Below are 24317 nucleotides of genomic sequence, written 5' to 3' on the forward strand. Positions count from 1 at the left end.
GAGTTCCCACCCCGGGACCCACCTGGAGGATGTGGCCGCAGACACTGGAAGACACAGTGTTTCGCACCACAATCGCAGACACAATTACCCGGTACTTCACTGAGAACGCTGACACGGCCTCCGACACTTTGATAGAATGGGATGCCTTTAAGGCAGTACTACGGGGCAAGGCAATTAGTGCGATAGTGGGTGCTAGGCAGGAGATAAATAGGAACCTCATAGACATAAAAAATAAAATGAACACACTGGAGCAGGAGGCCGCACATGACACAAGTAAACAAGCCCCACTACAAGAATCGTGAATCCAACATGCAGAGCTTTTAGAGACTCTCTGGGTAATAGACTATCAGCGATACACGCAGGTACGTCATGCTGAGGTGGACAAATCAGGGACACTATTGGCCAAACAGTTGCGGGATGACCCACCCACTAATATCATCAACAAAGTCACTACCCCCACGGGGGTAACTGCCCACACTCAACATGACATTAATGCAGCTTTTAGGCAATATTATGCCTCATTATATAGTGGCCCAGCTAGCATAGTAAACACTCACACTGAAGAATTCCTAGCTGACCTGCCATACCCCCGACTTACAGCAGCAGCCCAAAAAGGATTAATAGGCCCCATCACCAAGACCGAAATTAAAATTGCAATAAAAAGACTCCCGTGTAATAAAACCCCTGGGCTCGATGGTCTCCCGGCAGAATTTCACGATGTATACGCGGACTCCCTAGTCCCCCAAATAGAAGCATTATATAATAAAGCGCTAGAATTGGGCAGACTACTTACTACTGCGCAGGCGCTGGTGGTATCGCTCCCAAAACCTGGTAGGGACTCTACAGACATGGAGAACTACCGTCCATTGTCTTTGCTGGCGACGGAATATAAAATACTTAGAAAGGTACTAGCAAACAGACTCCTACCGACTTTAAATAAACTCATACACACTGACCAAAACGGGTTTCTTCCAGCCCATAGCACTTCACTGAACACAAGACGGTTGCACCATATCATAACGTTTGCCCCTGACCGCAACGAACATGCAGGTTGTCTATCTTTAGACTTAAGACAAGCGTTTGATACGATCAATTGGGACTACATGTTTGAAGCACTGGGGAAGTTTGGTTTACCTGGAGATTATCTTAAATGGCTCTATTGCTCTATGACGCCCCTACAGCTTGTGCACGCACAGGAGGACACATCTCGGCTGAATACTCGATACACAGGGGTACGAGACAGTTATTCAATTTCAATTTCAATTTCAAATGATCTTTATTTTCGATCATTTAGATCATCAAAGATATAAATACTTGACAATTACTAAAATTTAAAAATTTCCAATGTTCTAAACATTTACATGTAAACAATAACTTTCAAAAATTTCATAAAACAGACGTTTAAAAACATGGGAAAGGGTGTTCTAAAATCAATTCACATTATACGCCCCCCCCCCTCTTTTAAAAGACTAGATCGGACATGCCACATGGCCATTAGAAACTTTGCCACTGCAAAGACAATCGGAGGTGACAAATCAGATTTTAATATTCTAAACGCAGGCAAGAATTTCCTAAACCCCATATTTTTAAGAATGGGTAGAAGCCAATGCTTCCTCGCTCTTCGATAGGCTTTACAGAAAAGGACCACATGTAAATCGCTTTCCCGAGGATATGTACAGGCTGGGCATTGCTCACTTGTTGGAGGTTGGGACCAAGTGGTGGTGAAAGCCCTCAAGGGTAGAGAGCCATATCTCCACTGTAGGTAGAGCTTTCTTGCCAGCACAGGTGCCATGCAATCCAAAACACTTTCCATTAGATAGGAATCTTTTGATTGTGTGAATAAATTAGTCAGTGAGCCCACCCGTGTGTTGTCTAAAGCGGTGTTCAACTTCGCCTGATAGTAAAGTTTAGAAAGTGCCTTTCGAGGGATCCTCGTGCTTGAGTTTGCGGGGTCGGTCCATAATTCCGTTAGACCTAAACTTTCACAAGATCTTTTTATGTAAGTTAGCCATGGGATATTACTAATGTTCGGTAAGGCCAGGAACTCCTGTAGCTCGCTTCTATAATCGCTTAGATCCTCGCTACTCCATAATCGTTGCCAAAAAGATAATGGTTTTAGGCCAAGTTCCTCGGCGATGGGCCTAAGTCCTAGGTCCAATCTCAGAGGGAGCAATGGCGTGCTGGGAGGGAGAGCCACCAACTGCCTGAGAAATTTGTTCTCTGTGCTTGTTAGGTTTTTAGCAGGAGTGTGACCCCATAATTCGCCGCCGTATGTAACTGAGCCCCGAGCTTGGGATTTATAAATCTGTATCATGGGGCCCAGTGGGCGGTATATAGATTTGCCCACCATTCTGGAAATACCACCCACTTTCTGTGAAAGCTTCATGTTTGCCTTGATGATATGTGTCCCCCATGTCATTTTCTCATTCAGGGTTAAATATTCAAAAGTGGAAACCCTCTCCAAGCGCACTGTACCCAACAATGGGTTAGGACGTGTTGAGGGGGTAGGGTTCAAAATCATATATTTTGTCTTGGAGGCAATAATTTCAAGGCCCCTCTCAGTACACAATTGCAAGAACCCATCCACTATCCGTTGAATTCCCATAGGGGATTTAGACAGCAGCAGGGTGTCATCCGCAAACATTATGGCGGGCACCCTGCTGCCATTCAATCTGGGGGCGTCAATGTCTTCTATCCTGGACAGGTGGGCAATTACCCCGTTGACAAAGAGATAGAACAGGGTAGGTGCGAGTACGCATCCCTGCCTCACCCCCCTGTCAACGGGGAATCTTTCTGTTAGGCCCCCCATCCTGCCGCACCTGACCCGCGCGTAATTGTCCTGGTGTAATTTAATCAGGATGGCCAGGATGTCTGGCGGGACTCCCAGATCCTCAAGGACATTCCAGAGTTTGGATCTAGGCACCAAGTCGAAGGCGGCACGCAAGTCCACGAACACCGTGAACAAGCTGCCCCCCTCGACGTGTGCCGTCCTCCAATAAATAAGGTTGAGGCGAAAAATTTGGTCCATGGTGGATACCCCCTTTCTGAACCCGGCCTGATATGGGCTCAGGGTGGCGGTTTCCTCTATCCAATTCTGGAGACGATCTAAAATGAGCCTCCCAAAAAGTTTTTGGGACACATCTATCAAGCTGATGGGCCTGTAGTTGGATGGGAGCAGAGGCGAGCCTTTCTTGAAAATCGGAACCACCTCTGCGCCCAGCCAAGTACAGGGCACCTCCATCCCCTTTAAAACCGCATTACCAGGAGATAAGGGGCCCATATATCTGGCTCCTGTTTGAAAAGGTCACCAGGGAGACCATCCAGACCGGGTGCCTTGCCAGTTGCCAGGCCTAATATGGCAACCCGGACCTCCTTTTCGGTGAATGGGTCCCCTTCCGGGTAGTTATATACGGGTGGGGTTTTACAGTCTCCATGCCCTACTTCCACTGTATAAAGAGACTTGAAGTGCTCCTGCCATAACTTAGGGGAGATATTCGGTTCTATTGCCGAGACGAGTTCCTCAGAACCTGTATTAACAATTCTCCAAAACCTCCATGAGTCCATGGAGGCTAAAGAGCTAGCGAGTTCTTCCCATTTGTTCTGGTCCCACTCAATCTTGGCATTAAAGACCAGCTTCTTGTATTCACATCTCCTAGCTTGAATCTCAGGCCTACTTTTACGATTCTTGATACTCGACAGAAGATCCCTCCTTGCCCTGCGGCACGCTGCATTATACCATGAGCGCTGGGTCTTACCACCCGCCCTCCTTGGTCCATTATTGAATAAATCTGCAGTCAGAGTCTTAACGACTTCTTCATGCATCAACCAGATTTGATTATTTTTCTCCCTTGAGCTAGGTTCATCATTTAGGCTACCCATTTTTTCCAATATAGGGATAGAATTATTGTAGAACCAAGGGAGCTTAACTGTGCTTGCAGCTAATTTCTCCCACTTGATTCTCCTCCTATTGCTTTCTAGGGCTAGGTCCGGGTTTATCTTCGGCAATTCTACTTCCCCATGATCCCGGCCAGGAAGGAGAAAGTCCAATTCCAAAGCATTGTGGTCGCTATCTTCTCTGTCTATTACCCTAAAGTCGATGACATGCGACCACGAGGATAATTGAACTAAAATGTAATCTAATCTTGACTCCCTTCCCTTCCGGTTGAACGTGGGTCTGCTCGGGATAGCCGATTTAACACGCCCATTACAGGCCCTCACCCCATGTTTCAGAGTTAGGGCAGTGATCTGGAGTGCAAGAGGGGTCCAAGCTTTGGGGGATACAGATACTGTCGGTGGTACTCGCCAACTTGCATCTTCCCCCAGGGAAGCCCATCCAGGAGACCTGCTAGGGGCTCGAAGTGTGAGTTCAAGTCCCCACCCACTACAAAAGGGGTCCCCTTGGGGAGTTCACCCAGAACATCCGACAGTTCTTCAATGGTAGGGGACTCCTGCGATATAGTAACCGGCCTCGAATATACATTTACCACCGCTAGTCTGCAGCAGTTGGACCATTCCAGTATAACCACAAGTATGTCCTCTGATGCCACTGGGAAACGTGTGACCTGACATCCCAAATGGACTGCGACCCAAGTTTCAAGGCCTCCCGATGGACGACCCCTACCCCCCCATTTCGCAGGAATGGAGAAAACTGCGAAACCCTGCCTTAGGTGTTCCTCCCTCTCCCAAGTTTCTTGGAACATGGATAAATCTTTAGAGTTGATATATTCAATCCATTCCTGGCAATTGGACTTATTTCCCAGGCCTGCCACATTCCATGACAGTATTTTTAGTGGGAGGGGCCTGTTGTTTGCAATAGTGGTATGGATGGAATCGTTCCCTTTGTCACTGGCCATGGTCTCTGTATATACTAGGGGGTAGCTTGTTTCTTCCCCGACATTGTTTCGTGTCTCACCAGTAAAATTACCCAAATCGCCGTGGTGTGCTTGGGCATCGTCCAGCTCTATCTCTGATCTATTTCCCACCACCACCCCCACCGATGGTATATAATTGCACTGGCTGCTTCTACGTGTGGATAGTCAGTCTACCATATCCAGTTGGCTATACCTGTTCTGCATTGGGAGATAAAATGGCTGGGCAAATCTCTGGGGGTGATAATCTTGCTCATTAGAGCCCCAGTTGCCTCCCCTCCTATGGCAAGTTTCCCATCCCTCGTCATCCATGTTCGTGGTGTAGTGGGTTTGCTGGTGTCTTCTGGAATTGGGGAATTCTCTCCATCCACTTGTCAGCCCCCCACCCCCTCTCTCTACATTGGTGCACTGAGCATTGATTTCAGGGGATCCTTGATATTGGCTTCTGGGATAATAGAAAACTCCCCTTCTATTCCTATCTTTCCAGCCAGCCAGTGTTTGTATCCGAGGGCCCCAAATCTCGTCCTCTCTATCATAAACCCGAGGGGGATAAAAAAAAGAAAGAGGTAAGGATTGAATGGTGCTCCCCTCATCCTCTGATATCCATCCGCATATATGCTGGACTGTCCTATGATATCTAAAACTAACTATAACACAATCACCATTTATGGATTTAGTTGAGCTACCCAGCCAAGGCACCCTTCGAACCATGAGGACTATGCTCGATATGCCTTCTGGGAGTGGTCTGTGTGTAGATAGCCAGTTTATCACCTTGTTCTTCAGTGAAGCGGTGGATTCTTTTGAGAAAATATTCAATTCTGGTATCCATGCTAGAACTACAGTATATGGTGCTGCCTCTGGGGGAAGATGTACTAATCTAGGCTTCGTCCTCTTATTAACATCCTCAACCATTTGTTCTGCAGCATTCGGTGGTTTGTTTGGGGCGGGGTTATTATCCCTGGATTGTTTAGCACTAGTTGGGGAAGGGGATGAGTGATTATACTGTTCTGCAGGATTTTGAGGGACAATAGCCTCAGGAAGTATATTAGTGCTTATGGGCGGGGTAGATTTTGCCTGCTGCGCTGTGTAAATAACACTTTTGGCCTGGTTGGTAGCCTGGGAAGGTCCCTCTTTTGTCTCTCTGGCGGAAACCTTGGCCCTACCACTGCTAGTTGCTTTAAAACTATCAGCTAGTTGCACTGTCGACTTTTCTATGGCCACTAACCTGGCCTCAATTTTGGTTAGCCTTTCTTCCAGGGGGCTTAAAAGGTTTCTTATAAGTACGCCTATATCAGCAAGGGTGACATCCTCCTCAGTGGACTCGGGAGAATTCTGATTGGGATGAGTGCTTTTCACCCCCGGTAAATTTGAAGGCGAGGCCTGAGCTCTAGCAGTTTGCGTTCTTCCCCTTGTGTTTGAACATGGACTATTTGATAGCGGGTGCAGGGGGGAGATATTCAGCTTCCGACCACCCTTGTTCTTGGTCCCTCCTCTCTTTTTCGGAATTGCACCTTCTCTAATCCCCTTCCGCTTATTCACGTTAGGGCCTGTAGAATTAACCTTTTCAGGGTCAGAATTAAGGGTGGTAGTAAGTATGGGGTGGGGTTGAGCTGGCGGGAGAGTTAGCATACTAAGATCTACAGAATCACTAAGGTCTTTCATGCTTAAGTGGGAGGTACAATTTAAAATGTCCAACGTCCCGGAGGGGTCATTTGTGCCTTCTACCCCCATATCCAACACGATGAGCTCTGGGCTTACCTCAGGAGACTTTGCCTGAGCTAAGGGACCCATTGACGATCTCCTCACCCGGTCTAATTCCTGGGATATTCGCCTCTCGAGAAGCGTAATATCCTCAATTAGTAGGGAGCCAGCTTTCACAAAGTAATTATCCAATGTTCCCTTTGTTGAAGCAGCAACAGCCGATACGCTTTTGCTCCTTGTTTCCCTGGTCGTCATCTCTGAAGTAAGTCAGCAAAAATTACCCTTTAAATCCAGATACAGTCCCGAAGTGGGTCAGGGGGACTGGCCCAGGCCCAGTCTCTCCCGTCCTCTAACGGCCTCAAACGGCCCGCTCTTTGCCCGGTCTTCGCCCCGGGCTACGACCCGCGCGCGTCCCGCTTGCGCGCGGAAGCAGAGCTGCGCAATGAGGACAGGGGGTCGGAAAGGGAGGGGCCGGGAAGAGGAGACAGCTGCGAACACCGCCAAGCAGCCTGGTCCTCGCAGTCCCGGTTAGGAATAATCCAAGATGTTAACAGCCCCCAAACAGCATAGCGTCCTCAGGCGGAGCCCACAATGACCCACGGAGTCCAGCAACAGCTGCCCAAGTAACGTGCAAGCAGCGACAAGCCTACGAGCGGCTCCCGCGAAGCGGGGGCCGCGAGGCGTTAAGAGCCTGCAGAGGGAGGGGCCGGGAAGAGGAGACAGCTGCGAACACCGCCAAGCAGCCTGGTCCTCGCAGTCCCGGTTAGGAATAATCCAAGATGTTAACAGCCCCCAAACAGCATAGCGTCCTCAGGCGGAGCCCACAATGACCCACGGAGTCCAGCAACAGCTGCCCAAGTAACGTTCAAGCAGCGACAAGCCTACGAGCGGCCCCCGCGAAGCGGGGGCCGCGAGGCGTTAAGAGCCTGCAGAGGGAGGGGCCGGGAAGAGGAGACAGCTGCGAACACCGCCAAGCAGCCTGGTCCTCGCAGTCCCGGTTAGGAATAATCCAAGATGTTAACAGCCCCCAAACAGCATAGCGTCCTCAGGCGGAGCCCACAATGACCCACGGAGTCCAGCAACAGCTGCCCAAGTAACGTGCAAGCAGCGACAAGCCTACGAGCGGCTCCCGCGAAGCGGGGGCCGCGAGGCGTTAAGAGCCTGCAGAGGGAGGGGCCGGGAAGAGGAGACAGCTGCGAACACCGCCAAGCAGCCTGGTCCTCGCAGTCCCGGTTAGGAATAATCCAAGATGTTAACAGCCCCCAAACAGCATAGCGTCCCAGGCGGAGCCCACAATGACCCACGGAGTCCAGCAACAGCTGCCCAAGTAACGTGCAAGCAGCGACAAGCCTACGAGCGGCTCCCGCGAAGCGGGGGCCGCGAGGCGTTAAGAGCCTGCAGAGGGAGGGGCCGGGAAGAGGACACAGCTGCGAACACCGCCAAGCAGCCTGGTCCTCGCAGTCCCGGTTAGGAATAATCCAAGATGTTAACAGCCCCCAAACAGCATAGCGTCCTCAGGCGGAGCCCACAATGACCCACGGAGTCCAGCAACAGCTGCCCAAGTAACGTGCAAGCAGCGACAAGCCTACGAGCGGCACTTGTTATACTTCATATAGTTTATGTAGTTGTGTTTAGTAGTATTGTCCGGAGCAGTTCCCAACTCGGGCCTAGTTTTGGGAGTTATAGGGAATTTGTCAAATTAGTAAGAAGCAGCGGCTCCTGTTCACTACAGACAGAGCAGACGCCTATTTTACACTGTGATGCATACACATAATACATATGACATACTAACGTGGAACGTTCGGGGATTGGGATCCGTTCATAAAAGGCACAGGGTACATGCACAGTTGTTACGACGCAAAGCGCAAATAGTTTATCTGCAAGAATCTCACATTATGGAACAGGAAGCGGTGAAACTCCACAAGAAATGGAGAGGCCAGATCTTCTCCACCAATTACTCAGGCTTCGCAAGGGGAGTTACAGTTACAGGAGACTTCTCAAGACCTGGCTGTTCGATCAATAGCTGCTCCCCAGCGCCTTGAGACCCTCACGGGTGAGTACCGTGCTTTACAAATGTTTGATTGATTGACAGTGTGGATCAGACACGGGGTACCCTTCACAACATTGGAACAGAGGGTGATAAACAGTGTCGCTATATCCTTATACGGTAAGTGTTAGATGGTCAGCAGGTGGTCCTCGGTAATGTCTATGCTCCTAATTTTGACAAGGACAAATTTCTACCTAACCTTAATTTGGCGTTGGTGGGGTGGGAGATGCACCCCTGGATTATAGGTGGCGACTGCAACGCAGTAATGGATGTTGTGCTGGATCGCTCCCATCCCCCCCTCCACGGTATGGGAGTGATTACGCAGATGAAGGCACTGTGTGGATGGACGGATGGTTAGGCCCTGTGTGATGTATGGAGAATGCGCCACCCAACGCATAGAGAATACTCCTACTATTCCCCAGTCCATTTGTTGCAAACAAGAATAGATAGAATCTATTGCTCAAAAACCATAGCAATGCAGGTGACACATGCAACGTACCTGGCTAAGACCTTTTCAGACCACAACCCACTGTAAACACCGACAAACTGGGGTAGAGTTCCCACCCCGGGACCCACCTGGAGGATGTGGCCGCAGACACTGGAAGACACAGTGTTTCGCACCACAATCGCAGACACAATTACCCGGTACTTCACTGAGAACGCTGACACGGCCTCCGACACTTTGATAGAATGGGATGCCTTTAAGGCAGTACTACGGGGCAAGGCAATTAGTGCGATAGTGGGTGCTAGGCAGGAGATAAATAGGAACCTCATAGACATAAAAAATAAAATGAACACACTGGAGCAGGAGGCCGCACATGACACAAGTAAACAAGCCCCACTACAAGAATCGTGAATCCAACATGCGGAGCTTTTAGAGACTCTCTGGGTAATAGACTATCAGCGATACACGCAGGTACGTCATGCTGAGGTGGACAAATCAGGGACACTATTGGCCAAACAGTTGCGGGATGACCCACCCACTAATATCATCAACAAAGTCACTACCCCCACGGGGGTAACTGCCCACACTCAACATGACATTAATGCAGCTTTTAGGCAATATTATGCCTCATTATATAGTGGCCCAGCTAGCATAGTAAACACTCACACTGAAGAATTCCTAGCTGACCTGCCATACCCCCGACTTACAGCAGCAGCCCAAAAAGGATTAATAGGCCCCATCACCAAGACCGAAATTAAAATTGCAATAAAAAGACTCCCGTGTAATAAAACCCCTGGGCTCGATGGTCTCCCGGCAGAATTTCACGATGTATACGCGGACTCCCTAGTCCCCCAAATAGAAGCATTATATAATAAAGCGCTAGAATTGGGCAGACTACTTACTACTGCGCAGGCGCTGGTGGTATCGCTCCCAAAACCTGGTAGGGACTCTACAGACATGGAGAACTACCGTCCATTGTCTTTGCTGGCGACGGAATATAAAATACTTAGAAAGGTACTAGCAAACAGACTCCTACCGACTTTAAATAAACTCATACACACTGACCAAAACGGGTTTCTTCCAGCCCATAGCACTTCACTGAACACAAGACGGTTGCACCATATCATAACGTTTGCCCCTGACCGCAACGAACATGCAGGTTGTCTATCTTTAGACTTAAGACAAGCGTTTGATACGATCAATTGGGACTACATGTTTGAAGCACTGGGGAAGTTTGGTTTACCTGGAGATTATCTTAAATGGGTATATTGCTCTATGACGCCTCTACAGCTTGTGCACGCACAGGAGGACACATCTCGGCTGAATACTCGATACACAGGGGTACGAGACAGTTATTCATATTAGCGTTAGAGCCATTAGCGCTTAAATTACGTACTGAAGCACATCATTTGGGCATAACGATTGGAACCAAAACGCATCTATTCTCCACGTATGCGGATAATATTATTCTTTACATACGAGACCTTCGGGCCGCCCTGGACCCTATTCCTGATATTTTTCGGACTTTTGAACAAATCTCGGGACTGGCTATTAATGCAACGAAGTCACATGCCGTTTTCTTTCTTGAGGCTGAACACCCTGTAGACGTTACATTTGGAGTACAAGTGCTTCCAGTAGCACAACACACATTCAAGTACTTGGGGATACAGGTATATCGGGCGCACACAGAAATGCTAGAGGGCAATCTCAATAGAGCTATCAGATCTATTCATTTGAGCATTGCCTTCTGGACTACGTTACCACTTTCGGTTCCTGGCAGGGCAGCCATTCCAAAATGGTGATCCTTCCAAGACTGATCTACTACGTCACCAATTTACCGATTCTAATACCACTCAACACCTTCAAATTATTGAATACCATGCTTATAGATCTTATATGGGGGTCAAGCAGATGCAGAATAAGTCTCAAAAAGTTACAACTCGGAACAGACAGGGGAGGCCTGGGAGTCCCCGACCTTAAAGCATATTACTATGCATGCCAACTACAATGGCTTTCATATTGGACTGCTTGATGAAACTGGTATGAAATGGGATATACCATACAGGACATAGATAGGGGCGCACTGCACACTCTACTACTCCCGCGCTGCAAACTCCCCCAAAGACTCCCCACCTTATTGCGCATGGCACTGCAGTGCTTGAGAGCGACATTGCACTACACGGCCAGACGTCCTCCATATGCCGGGAACATCCCATTATTGGGGGTACCACTGACAAGTGCAATCATCACAAAGCGCGGTATTGCACCTTGGTTTGAAGTGGGGATTAGCACAATGTCTGACTTATTTAATAATGAAATACTCATGGATCACAACAATTTCGTGAGGGAATCAGGGGCGTCGGATCACTTATACCTATTACATGCGGCATTGCTGCAATACATCAAGAATTGATTGATTGATTCATTTGATTGAAAGGCATTTCTAGAGCACATGGCTACCCGAAAGCATCCCAGCGCTAGTGCGACCCCTAGAGCAGGTAAAAGATTAAGGTAATAAAAAGGTCTTTAAGAGCTTACGGAAGGTAAGGTAGTTCGATTCACAACAGATCGACAAAGGCAAGTTGTTCCACAGTTTAGCAGCATTATACACGAAACGGCGTCCTCCACTTTGTGCTCTCTTTATTATTGGAACTATAGCTAGCTGCTTATTGTCATATCTGAGTGACCTGGAAGGATGGTAGGGCTGAATAAGGGATCTGATAATGGGGGGACCTTTATCAGAAAGGGCTTTGTGTGTAATACACAATGCCTTAAAATGAACTCTTTGATAAATCGGCAACCAATGAAGCGCCAAGAGCGAAGGTTTAGCTGACGTGCGCTTAGAAGAGTTGGTGAGTAACCGTGCTGCACAGTTTTGAATGACCTGAAGCTTTTTTGATAGTAGAGAGGGGAGCTCCTAGATAGAGAACGTTAGCATAGTCCAGGCGAGAGAGGATGAGTGCCCGGACCAGCACTCTTCTTACAGTTAGTGGGAGCAGGGGAAGGATCTTTCTGAGCATTCTTAGTATTCCATAACAGCAGGCTGCTACCTTGCCTGCCTGCTTCTTAAAGTCCAGGTTATGATCCACCCACACTCCAAGACTCTTAATTTCGGCTTTGGGAGAGGGCTGGGGGCCGAGACAGTTGGGCCAGGAAGGGGCTATTGTGCGAGAAGAATAGTTTCCTAACAGCATTAGTTCAGTCTTTTCTCCGTTGAGTTTCAAATAAGAATTGTCCATCCATCCGGAGACTTTTTGCAAACATAGAGCCAGATTTGGAGCTGAGTTATCCTCTTGACTAAGTGATACCACTAACTGGGTATCATCCGCATACGTAACAATCTGGATGCCGAAAGGTGTAACTAATTCCGCCAAGGAGCTCATGTACACATTAAAAAGAGTGGGGTTCAGAGATAAAGTTTTCTTCAAAGACTACAAAAGAACGGTCTTCTAAGAAGGATTGTAGCCATTTCAGTGCAGATCCGGTGATTCCAGCCTTCCTAAGCCTTTGAATAAGTAGCTGGTGGTTAACCGAATCAAAGGCTGCGCTAAGATCAAGGAGGATTAGTGCAGCGCAGCCCCCACTATCCAGAATTTTCCTTACATTTTCCACCACTACCACAAGTGCGGTCTCAGTACTCTGTTGGGCTCTAAATCCAGTTTGAGTAGGGTGAAAGCAATTATTATTTGCCAGAAATGTAGAAATAGTGGTGTTTACATGCTTCTCTGCCAATTTCCCTATTCCTGGGAGCAATGAAATAGAGCAATAGTTGGCTAATATCTCTGGGTCAAGGTGTTTTTTTTTTAAAAGAGCTCTGACCATAGCCTGTTTCCATAGGGGAGGTACTATTCCCTTTTCTAAAGAAGCGTTGATTACTTCTAGAATCACTGGGTCTACAGTCTCAGAGACTCGATTTAAAACACTTGGAGGGGCAACATCGGAAGGTGCTCCAGATTTCAGTTGGTTCAGAATGCCCTGAAGAGAGGCAAAATTCAGAAGGGGAATTGATTCCAACAGATAGGTGGCGGGACATATGGGGGGTACTGTCTGTGGATCAGGAGCTGAGGGGAAAGATTTAGAAATAGACTGTATTTTGTAATTAAAAAATGTTGCAATTAAGTTGCACCATAAAGGAATGTTACTAATAACAATAGGGGGGGGCGGGGGCGGTGGAATAAAAAGCGATTTAGCAATTTAAGAAATTTCACGAGGGCGGGTTGCTGCTGAAGTAATTCTCTTTTCAAAGTAGGCAGATTTAGCCAATTAGCCAAGAAGCGGTGGGCCCCACTACGACAGGAACCCCCCACACACGAAGTAGTTAAAACCTTGTACTATATGGGCAGAGGCAGCCGCCTTATCAATTGGCTGTATGTTGGAATACGGGCTTATTCAGCGATTGAACTTACTACGCTACGTAATACTTGGGTGTGGGACATGGGGCGGGATCTGGAGGAGAAGGAATGGGAGAAAATTGTGGAACACCCCAAGAAGGAATCCAGAAATGCGAAATTTAAATTTATACAGACCATGTTGCTCCACAGAGCCTATCTCACCCCCAAACGACTAGACCGCATGTTTCCACAGACACAACATCACTGCCCCAGATGTCAATTGGAGGGAGCTGATTTACTACACATGATATGGGCATGCCCCCACTTGCAAGGGTTCTGGGACGCCATCAGACGGCATATACAGGCTATTACACAGAGGGAGATAGTAATAATGTAGACAAGTGTATTCTGGGTTTGTACAAACAACCGTCTAAATATAAGGTGCAATACAGATTTACGTGTCTGGCCCTCATCTTAGGTACTCCATTAAGACCTAAGTCAACCTTCTGCCCCATGAACCATCAAATCCCTATAGAGATTCAGGCCTTTCAGCAAGCAATCATGAAGGAAATCAACGAGCTTGATAACCAAGTCAGAAAACCCTTTATGAATACCACACTTGCAGAAAAGAAAGCCCTGGAAGAACAGACTACATAAGGACATCATCATCAAACCTGTGGACAAGGGCGGCGGCATAGTTATTCTAAACAAAGAATGTTACTATGTACAATGCCTCGAGTTATTATCTGACAGGAAATTCTACCGAGTAATAAAAGAAGACCCAACACTGAGATTACAAAGAACCATTAACCTAATGGCAGAGGAAGCAGAGACCAACAGATGGATCTCCAAGAACGAGGCCGCATTCTTACGAACTGACTCCACATGGATACTTTACTTTTACTCTCTTCCGAAGGTACATAAGGCCAGACAACCTCCACCAGGACGTCCCATCGTATCTGGTATTGGGTCAGTCCTCGAACCACTCTCCCAGTTTGCTGACCAATACCACAGACCAATGGTACAACGTACACCTACTTACCTGAAAGACACTCGTGACCATCTCAATTTATTGAAAGATCAGGCCTTTACGAGCGAAACCATGCTACTGGTGGGATTAGACGTGGAAAGTCTGTACACCAGTTTACCGCAACAAGCAACTTTAAACACCCTTGAAGACCTATTATTTGAGCAAAACTGGCCATATCACACACCTAGACACTTCGTGTTGGAATGTTGCAGACTGGCCCTTACTGAAAATTATTTTGAATATGATGGCACACTTTACCAGCAATGCCACTGTACTTCCATGGGAAGTACCTTTGCCCCAAGTGTGGCGGGTCTTTATGTGAGCAATTTTGAAAGCACCAACATACAAAACAACAGGAACCCATTCTTTTCCAAAATTTGTTTTTGGAAAAGATACATAGATGATGTAATCATGTTCTGGGAAGTCTCAGAAGAAATCCTACAAGACTTTCATAATTGGATCAATACACAAGACCAGTGCCTCAAGTTCACTTACAATGCTAACAAGGAACGATTAGACTTCTTGGACCTGAATATCTATGTAGTGAACAATGTCATCAAGACCAAAAGCTTCTTCAAACCCACTGCCAAGAATAGCCTTCTTTCATACAATAGCTTTCATCCACGCCCCCTTAGAGAAAATCTGACATATGGCCAATTTCTCCGTTTAAAAAGGAATTGCAGTGAACTCAAAGAGTATAAGATACAAGCACAAGACCTCTGCACAAAACTTTCCAAACATGACTACCCTATCAAAACAATCAACAAGTGCCGGAAAAGAACAAGAAATCAACTGAGAGAGAGCCTTCTAGACACAACACCAAAAACTACCGCACCTGACAAATTGACTTGCGTCACTACATATAGTATAGTTAGTAACGCAGTCAAAAAAATCATCCACAAAAACTGGCGCATACTGACATCAGGCTCTCTGGACTGGCCAAAACCCCTGTTTGCCAACAAAAGATCAAGAAACCTCAAGGATATGTTGGTCCATACACGGCCACCAGAACCGAAAACAAGCCCCGTCACGAACACTTTATGGGCCATGCCACCAGTGATCGGTCACTTTCCTTGCGGACACTGCTCTGTGTGCAACTTGACAGAAATCACCAAAACCATAGAGCTGACACCTAAATTGACCTGGACAATGAGACAACATACTAATTGCAATACGACCCAAACAATTTACATGATTACCTGTCCCTGCAAGCTCAGGTACATCGGCATGACCTGTCGTAAAGTCAAACAAAGAATTTGCGAACACAGGAGCAATGTGAAGTGTAAACGAGGAACCACCAAAATGAGTAGCCACTATATTGACCACCCACATACTCTCAACAATCTCAAATGGATCGTATTTGAAACTCTAACCTCCAACCCACCAAATGCAGAGAAATTACTCTTTGAAAAGGAACAAAGATGGGTGCACCGTCTTAAGACCAACCTAAAAGGACTCAACGATGATATTCCTTGGCTTAGTGTCTTGTAAGAATCGACACCTCACCATAACATACGAACATAAGCCTTTCTTTCACACCCCCTCTTTTGTGCAGCAGATGTATCTCTTCTATATGCAGTACAGACAACCACACTTACTGCCACACAGTTTATTTTTATTTTTAGTGGAAAATATCCTAGCACGATATTTTTCCTATATTCATTACTCCCACTAGTCTGTCACTCTAATACGATTTAATTCACCAAATTGCAATTATAGCCCCTCTTTTGTGCAAAATCACCGACATCATTGCGGTAGCAATTTCCATTTACATACTTTCCCCAATGCACTCACTACGAGTCTTTTTTCCATACACATACTGCGATATTTAATTCCATCCGCCCGGTTCCCCCCGGGAACAGGAAGAAGGCGTCAGCACAAGTCGTGCACTCTACGGAATCGCGGTAGGAAGAAACAACTACTCGGAGACTCCAAAGAAGACACGTAACGTTGAATTCTACCATTCCTTATTTCTATAATGTTGTTTATGTTTCTCCTCGTTTCGCTCTTCCCTCTCTACAGTATATACGCACCCCCGTCTCCTTACCGAAGCCTTGACTCTGAGTCTTCGAAGGTACGCACATTGCGCTGCTGCTTGCTCCACACTGAATTAACTAATATTACTATTTATCAGAACCCAGGTTCCGTTTATGAATATATTTCCATGTTTTTTAGCGTTATGATGAACACCCGCATAGGCAGCAATGTCACTGTACTGTATGGAGTGTGCTGCATGCAACTTTTGAATATTCACGTGCTATTAACCATTCAAGACGTGTCTTTCTTTCCATAGACACGCCGCATTTAGCATGATTTTCATAGACTATCATCACTTTGTTTGTCATATTATCACTAGAATACAACACAATATACACTCAAACCTTTTTCTGACAAACTCTTACGATATCATTTGCAAAAGACTTGCCATGATTATACTTGTTCTTTGTGCTTCTCATTCCCTTTACTTGCTGTGTGTTCGAACTCCACTTGCACAACTATACAACAATGCTGTATCTAAAGACGTGCCTTTTTTATTTGCTTCTGTATTGAACTATTAGTACAGTTTTCTCATACGACGACCTCGGTCCTTCTAAACTAATTAGGACACTTTCGTCTATTTTCTTTCTCCTCTCCCCCCATAGGTATTATCCTACTTGAAGTTCAACAGAGTAGTACTCGAACTTTCACCCTGGTTTTGGATATTTTCCATTTCCTTCACACACTACACCTTTCTGAGGTCCTGAAGAAAGCCCCCCGACCCTTCCGGGCACCCTAGGGGCTGAACATGTCGACCAACCACTCAGATTAAAAGTGCAGTGGACTCATTACATGCCCTTCCTGCACACCTCTGTTTTTTATCCTTTTCCCACGCACTGGACTGAATAAAATTGAGTCCAGGTAGCATGAGGAACTTTGAACTACTTTTTTACATCACACGAGCACTTCACAATTTTGTTTCTTGTATTTTATCTCTGATCACTACTGTAACATCCAGTGGTTCCCTCCAGGCGGAGGAAGCATGAAAGAAAACCCTATAATGATGCTGTCACGTAGTTAAAATCTAGGCGGAGAATCAAGATATGCCGCCCCTGAACCGCTTTACGTGAATGAGGGTTTTTTATCGAATGTCTGAAACAACTACCTGAACCCTGGTGACAGGTACAAGTGGTCCATTCTACTTGATTATTAACTACTAGCTGGAGCCGAATGGATCACAGCTTCTTCTATCTCCCTCTACACTGATTTAAATATAAATATGGCCCTCATCTTAGCAAAGAAAGCCATCACAATGCGTTGGAAATCAAAGAAACCCCCCACGACATACACTTGGCATGGTGAGCTGATCCGATGGGGCAGTGCTGAAAGCGCTGCAATACGCAGAGAGGAAGCAAAAGGTATGCATAAAATCCCCATCGCTATGGAATGGGATATGATGTTGGAAACCCTTAAAAATATTGATGTGGATTCAAATGATAACCCAGTTACCCCACAGTCGCAATAAGGTCCAATATTACCCCGAACGAATTATGCAAGTGTGAAGAGGCAGATTGCACATGAAAAGATGTAATCCTTAGCTGCTGCTATAATGTACTGTGATGTTGATGTGAACTGTGAATACAATGCTTTAAGTATGTGTTATTACAGGACTAGAGGGTGGGGGGTGGGAGACGGGAGGGTTGTTGTTATGATAACAGACTGTGGGACACTAGTTCTAGATACTGCTTCATAGATCCGAATAGAGAACGGACCTTTGCAGAAATGGTGGTTTTATTTGCTAGGCTGCCGAGGAGACAAGGCAAACATGTAAAGTTATTGAATGTGAATCCATCCCAATCTGGGAAACACATACTTGTATGTTGTTCCGACCAGTGCTGCAAACTGTGCTGAAGTATTGTTCTAGATTACATTGAAAAATTAAATGTGTTTTAAAAAAAATAGTATTTCCTACTGATCGGGGCTTTCACAGCGGGACCACAGGACCAATAGTGACAGGAACTGTCAATGCATCTGGAGTGTTCAGAGCAAGTGAATTTGAAGGGGCTGTCATTGCTGAATTATCTCCATTTGGATTCAAATTTATATTTACATGTGCCAAAGGCACATCAAATGCCCGACCAATGGGTGCATTGCCCATTCCACCCATCTGCATCTCATTATATGGAGGTGGATATTTAGCAATGATTCAGTCACAAAATCCTCATCTAGGTCACTGTCACTATCCTCAAGCTTATTCTCGGTGTCTTCTGTCTCTTTATTCTTTTTCTTCACCTTGTGTTTCTCTTTCCCCTCTTCTTCACTTGCCAGAACAGGGTAAATCTAGTTCCCTCGATCATGTCATTTCTCCAAGTTTTCTGCCCTGTATTCCATCTAGCATCCGCACAAATGAGTATGATCTTCTTATCCCTTCCGTGAAATTTCTCTTTCTGTCTGAGATGAGCTCTATGTTCCCAAGCATTAAGTGCTTCATATTGGGTAGGTCTAGGAGGTAGCTTAATTTCATTCAATGTTCTCCTTAAGGGTCAAATTTAGAAAGGCCGCAGCGTGACACCGCAAGCCCTTTGGCTGCGCCACACTGTGGCACTTTCAAAGCACAGGCATGTGACATATCTACTGCTCTCCTCTGCGCTGGCGCGCAATTAGCTGCCATGCGCTCACGTAGGCACCCTTGTACCCTTGCACCATGGTACAAGGATGCCTGTGTCACATGGATGATTGTTTATGTGCAGGAATGTGTCCCTTCCTGCACATAAACAATTTGAAATGGCGTTTTACAACTCCTATGCTGCATTAGCACACATAGAACTTGCACAACATCATTTATTTTAATGATTGTTTATGTGCAGGTAGGTGTACCTTCCTGCACGTAAACAATCAGAAGAGCTGATTTCGTCTTTCTATGTGTGCTGGAACATCCATAGCAACACCCATGGAACGCCCATTTCTTGCAAAGTACTGCGTGTAAAGGGGCCGTATTTACAAGGACAGGAAAAACCATGTAGGGTGGCTTTTCCTATCCTTGTAAATATGGGGCAGCAAAATGCATCGGTGGCGCAAGGGGCTTGTAAATAAGCCCCTAAGTTCTTAATAATATTCACATTAAATGACCCATAATGTGTAAATGCTATCGGTTCGTCTTTCTCAGTGAGCTTATGCCACTGTACAAGCCTAAGACGTGTAGAACCCTACATCTGTCCCCATAATATGATTTGGCCTGGCGTACCGTCAGGTGGTACCTCTTCTCCCTTTTTAACAGGCACAGTCACAGTCACATTGTTCTTTATTAAGTTACGCATGGCTTTAAAGCATGTCAGTTTTTGATCGCATATGCAGTATTCACAAATGACTTTTTGTTGAAACCAGAAAATGAGTCTCTCCCACACTCTTTTTGTTTGGCGAACACAACCAATATCAGCACGGCTCTATATGACTTATTCGACCAATCCCAGCCCGGCTCTATACAAACCGACCTATAGCATTGTGGCACATTGTGACGCCAGTCTCACTCCAGCAGCAGCTCACCCTCCTTTTTCTAGAGCGCGTTCTATAAGCAAAATACGCAAAACAAGTGCATGAAAGGAGTGCCAGGATTGGAGGGAGTGGTCTCTCTCGCCACTCCCGAGGGCACTGGGGCCCTATGCTGTCTCTAACCCAACTGTCCTAGACAGCTGGGTTAGAGAGGTTTATACTGTGCATGCTGTTGCAGTTAGCGCTCTAGCGTCTGACGCTAGAGCGCGGGTAGCGAGGATATTATGCGTACGCCATGACGGTGGCGTACGCCACTGGTTAAATAAAGGGGGCGTGCCCTGCGTGGGTAGTTGCGCCGACACCGGAGTAGTGTGTGGTGTCCATTATTTGCAGCGCGCTCCGCTAGGCCAGCGAGACCACAACACTGGTGACGAGGACTGAAACGCACCTCCGCGTGCAACGCTGTGTCCCGCACTTCAGCCCACGGAAGCCCCGCGCGTGCGCACGTGGTGCCGTCGCCAGACTGCCTTAGTCTCGCTCCGCTGTGACCGGAGCTGGAGCCCCGACGAGCCTCTCTGCATTACGGTGAGCGCACGTGTGCACCCAACACTGCTGGCACCGATCGGCGGATGAATATTCCCGCCCTTTCTCATGTAAACCTGCCGCTGGCTGAGACCACCCTCTGCCCTGCATCCTCTAACCAAGTCTTAAGCTGGGCCGCCCTCTACTGCCTCCCACACCTGCTGCCATGTGCCCAGTTTGTGCATCCTCCCGCCTTGGGGGCCACGCAGATCCCCGTGCCAGCATCTTTCAGCCAAGTCGCTCTCCCTAAGCCATGGGGGACGACGAGCGTCCAGCGCCTGCTGTGCCCCTCCACACACCGTCCGGTGTTCTGCCGCCCTTCAGTGAGACTGCTGACCCTGCCACAGCCGCCCCACGCTGGCAGACGTGGATTGGCCGGCTCAACAACTATTTCATTGGCATGAGGGAGACTGATGGGGCAGTGAAGAGGTCGTTGTTGCTCCACTACGCGGGGGAAGAAGTCTACCTACTCTTCAAGCACCTCCCCAACACGGGGAGAGCAGACGACTATGACGCGGCGGTGGCGGCCCTCAACACGCATTTCGACCCCCAGATGAACCCAGATTTTGAGCACTTTAAGCTGCGTCAAGCACGGCAAAGAGAGGGGGAGTCAGTAGACGCATTCCACGCACGCTTGAGGGTGTTGGCGGACACACACCTTGTCGGAGACAGGGCCAAGGAAGAGATCAGAGCGCAGCTAATTTGTGGCATCCGGAGTAAGAAGCTGAGGAGCCTCATCCTCCGCCAACCAAACATCCCGATGGCGGACATCCTAGTGCTCGCACGGTCCCATGATCTGTCCGACGCCCGTGCGGAAGAGATGGAACAAGCATTCACACGAGGCACAGGGTCAGGTGTGACGGTCAAGACGGAACGGACAGACGCAGTGCAGGCGCACGAGAAAGCTCCCCGTCCCACCGCCAGGAAAACGACTCCAGCCCAGTGTGGGTACTGCGGGTATGATGAACACCAAGGCAGGACATGCCCGGCGAGAGGGAAGACGTGCACCAACTGTGGCACGGTGAATCACTTCGCGTCAGTCTGCCGGAAGAGGTCCACGAGGAAAGACCAACGGGGGAAGAGGCCCGCAAGAAACATGGTGAGACAACTATCACAACTATCCCTGTCCTCCCACACCGATACAGGCAACAGACAGGCGCAAGCCTTGCGAGACGACGACTCCGGATCCGATGATGAAGGGGAGACGTATCTCATTTCGTTCACCAGAGCCCTCAAAAGCGCGAAAAGACCACAGCCTCGGTGTGACATCATGGTCGCAGGGTCCAGAGTAAACACTGTGATCGACACGGGCGCATCAGTCACCGTTATGGGAGTGCAACAATATAACCGCCTCCGACCAAAACCAGAACTCAGGCGGTCGAAGGCCCAAATCTACGCCTACGGGAGCGATGTACCCCTGCCCCTTGCAGGAAAAATGACAGTGCCGGTGAGGACAGAAGATACGGAGATAACGATCGACATACACATCATTGATCAGGAAGTGGACACACTCCTGAGCGGACATGCAGCCGAAGACCTAGGACTACTAGCCTTCCTCCGGAAAGTGCAAGACACCCAAACGGCTAACCTGCTCGACCAATTCCCTGAGCTGTTCACTGGCCTCGGGAACATCAAACGCCCGCCAGTCAAACTCCACATTGATCGCTCTGTTGCACCCACAGCGCTGAAGCACAGACGGATTCCGTTCCACTTACGCCCACTGTTGGAAGAGGAGCTGAGGAAACTGGAAGAACAAGGGGTCATAGAAGCAGTAACTGGACCCACCCCGTGGGTATCCCCAATGGTGATAGCGGAGAAGCCCCGCCAACCGGGCAAAATCCGTGTGTGCATTGACATGAGGCTGCCCAACAAGGCCATCAAAAGGGAGAGACATATGACGCCCACCATGGATGATATAATTGCCGACCTCAATGGGGCCCGGTGGTTTTCCAAGCTAGACTTAAATGCGGGCTACCACCAGCTGACACTAGCCGAGGAAAGTAGATATATCACCACGTTCAGCACACATCTGGGGCTGCGAAGATACCTACGCCTCAACTTTGGAATCTCGTTTGCGGCGGAAATCTTCCAGAACGCCGTCCGAGACATATTGCAAGGGCTGCCTGGAGTGTTGAACGTCAGTGACGATATACTAATCCACTCCACAACGGTGGATGAGCACTATCGGCGGGTCCGAGCCACGCTGACACGGCTCAAGGAGTACGGGGTCACACTGCACAGAGAAAAGTGCCAGTTTTTCCAGCAACGGATCGAATTCTTTGGCTACACATTCACCAACCAAGGCATCCAGGTAGACCCGAGAAAGTCTCAGGCCATCGAAGACGCCCCAGCACCAGCTTCCGCCTCCGAAGTACGCAGTTTCCTTGGGATGGCTACCTACTGCGGGCGCTTCATCCCGAACCTGGCTACAATTGCTGAGCCACTCAGGCGCCTCACGAAGAACGACACTCTATGGCAGTGGGGTCACCGGGAAGAAGACGCGTTTCAGGCCATTAAAACCGCACTCCTTGACCAGGCCACACTAGTCTACTTCGACCCAACAAGGAAGACCGAGCTACTCGTCGACGCCAGCCCGGTGGGGCTGGGAGCGGTTCTCACCCAGGAGCAAGAACCAGGGAGATGGGCGACCCTGGCATACGCCAGCAAGGCGCTCACAGCAACGGAACAGAGGTACTCTCAAATTGAACGAGAAGCACTGGCTATACGATGGGGCTGTCGGCACTTCCACCTGTACGTCTGTGGGCACCCGTTCACAGTCGTGACGGACCACCAGCCGCTAGTGCCCCTCTTCAAAGGGACCGCACCTCACCCCCCACCGAGGATTGAGAGGTGGGCCATTGGGCTGCAGCAATATCAGATGGACGTAACATATCGGCCCGGCGCCAAGAATCCGGCGGACTTCCTGTCAAGGCACCCAGAGAAGAGTGAGCCTACCCCTACCGGAAAGGAAGATGAGGATGACGCCGAGGCACACCTTGACCTCCTGGCCGCCCTGACATGCCCCCAGGTGTTGACGATCCAGGAGATCCTACAAGCACCGGAGCATGACACCGTGATGGCCAGGACCCGAGAAGCCCTCCAAAAAGGATCGTGGGCCGACTTCATACAATCCGCCAACTCGTGGACAGATGACGAGAGGAGAGACCTGCAACAAGTCTGGCGGATACGGAACGAGCTCAGTGCGACCCGAGACGGGATCATCCTGAGAGGGTCCCGGATTAACAGCAATGCGCCGCCAGGCCACACTCATCGCCCACAAGGGTCATCAGGGAACAGAAAAAATGAAGGCCCGGATGAGGGCGAAGATATGGTTCCCGGGGATGGACAGCCTGGTAGAGGACGTGGTGAAGAGCTGCCCGGCCTGCCAGGTGACGAGCGGCCCCGAACCTCCGGCTCCCATCGTGACGGAGGAACCAGGAACTCACCCGTGGGACAAGGTCAGCATAGATTTCGGAAGCCTCCCGGACGGGAGAGTGACACTGGTCATCATCGACAACTTCTCCAAGTACCCCCTGGTGGAGGCGTTACCATCTACAGCATTAACCTTTGTAGGGCCCGCTCTGGAGAAGACATTCAATATGTTTGGGCGCCCCTCAGAACTGAAGAGCGATAATGGCCCGCCGTTCCAAGGCCACGAGTTCCGGGAGTTCCTCAGACTCCAGGGCATACGACACCGGCGGATCACCCCTCAATGGCCTCAAGCCAACGGCGAGGTCGAACGTTTTATGCGCACATTGAATAAAGTTATACGAATAGCCGGTGCTGAACATCAAGACCCTGAACGGGAGATTCAACGATTCCTAGGGGAATATCGGAGCACACCACA

This window comes from Triturus cristatus, chromosome 1_2 (genome assembly GCF_964204655.1).
Source record: "Triturus cristatus chromosome 1_2, aTriCri1.1, whole genome shotgun sequence".
In the NCBI taxonomy this organism is placed as follows: domain Eukaryota; kingdom Metazoa; phylum Chordata; class Amphibia; order Caudata; family Salamandridae; genus Triturus; species Triturus cristatus.